This window comes from Octodon degus, unplaced genomic scaffold (genome assembly GCF_000260255.1).
Source record: "Octodon degus isolate 3935 unplaced genomic scaffold, OctDeg1.0 scaffold00014, whole genome shotgun sequence".
Taxonomy (NCBI): domain Eukaryota; kingdom Metazoa; phylum Chordata; class Mammalia; order Rodentia; family Octodontidae; genus Octodon; species Octodon degus.
Window position 1 is genome coordinate 17,980,252 of NW_004524590.1, and position 1,798 is coordinate 17,982,049.

Sequence of the window (1,798 nt, forward strand, 5' to 3'; positions counted from 1 at the left end):
GTATATTTTCTCAAACTACCTTCCTGCTTTGATTCAAGCAGATTTTCCACAATAACTCCTTTTCTTTGCATTTGCATGTCCAGGGCTCTGATAGCCCAATTTCACTGTTTTGCTTTGTTGTTGTTTCTTTGTCTTTAAATTTTATAGAAAAAAAAAGCTAAAACACAATTTCATAACTAAATAATAAGAAAATAACAATAGTGAAGACACTGCATTTTGTTATGTTTAAAGTAGTTGCTCAGGGAACAAGATCTGGGCATAAAACCTTCTCCAGTCGATAGTAGCACGCACCTTCCCTTTTAGTGAACTAAGAGACCCTAATGGTATAACTGACTCGCATTTTTCCCCCTTTTCTTACTGTCCTTTCCCCTTTTACCCATCCTAGTTCCTTTTCCTTTTAAACAGTATCTTCTCATTTCATCATACCTAATGTTCAGTTTAGAATTTATTTAATCTTTCAGTTTCTCAAACCAGAGAGGCAATATGAAGTTTACACATGTGATTCTGATTTATTTCACTTATGAGTATGGTCTCTAGTTGTATCCATTTACCTACAAAAGTCTCAAGTTTATCCTTCTGTATAGCTAAGTTGAATTCCATCATACCATATCTTTTTAAAAATGTGTTTCTTGGTTGACGGGCATTTGGGTTGTTTCCAAGATTTAGCTATTACAAATTGTGATGCTATAAACATGGGTTGGCATATATCTTTTTTTTTTCTTTCTTCACTTTTAGTTTTATAGTTTTTCTGTTGGCAGGTACAGGAGTTTAGAATCCAAATGAATCTTACACATACTGAACTCCATTTTAAAGATGAGGAAACAGAAATCCAGAGAAGCCAACCGACTTGCCCAAGGTTATTCTCTGGTACTGCCAAGACTGAGTGGAACTAGACACCAGGTAGCCTGACTCCTAAGCCAGTGCTCTTTCCACTGTTCCACAACACATTCAGAAGCAACACACTGGAAGAGAGAGAGAAGGCGCCCATCTTCATGAGTAATGCTCACCAAGCTTTACATCATCTGAGAGCCAGGGCAAGCTGTAAGGTACACTAAATAAGGAGGTTAGGTGGGCATTACAGTTTCAGGCAGGCAAATCAGTTTCCTTTTTGAGGATTCTTTTAACTTGCCATGATGGAAACATGAAGCAATAGGAACCCGAGGGACAAAACATTTAGAAGCACAGCTACAGCACTTACGATGAAGACAATATTAGTAGAATGATAGGCAGGAAAATAATAAACTAACTTGAACTACACCAGACTTACTACTGTTAAGTTTCATATTAGAATGTGGACCCCACTAGTAGTGTTTAGACAAAATATCATATCTGCATCTTGTACTATAAATACTAAGAAGACAACAATATGCAATGTATTAATTATTGTAACTGTCCTACTAAGCTGTTTTGAAACTGTCTCATTGCTATTTCTTTCACAATAAAATTAATTTAAAAAAGAAAAAAAGAATGTGGACCCCAAACAAAAACAAATGCAAGTCCAGTGGAGCTCAGTCTCCTCATCTTAAGTAAGTAGTACTCTGAGATGAAGGCTTCTCAACAATTTTCAACGTACATCTAATTGTAATAAACAAAAACTCTGTATGTCCTTCTTGAATAGTCTCCTAGAATTCAAAATAAATTAAGAATTACAACCAAAAAGAAAAAAAAAATTTAGAAGCACAGAAAACACGTCTCATTCAGCCTACCTTTCGCAACTATGTCAGCTTAGTCTTGGGATGTTAAACTGCCACAACTGCCAAGGCTCAGCCTAACCAATTTGGGGGCATATTCTTCCAAA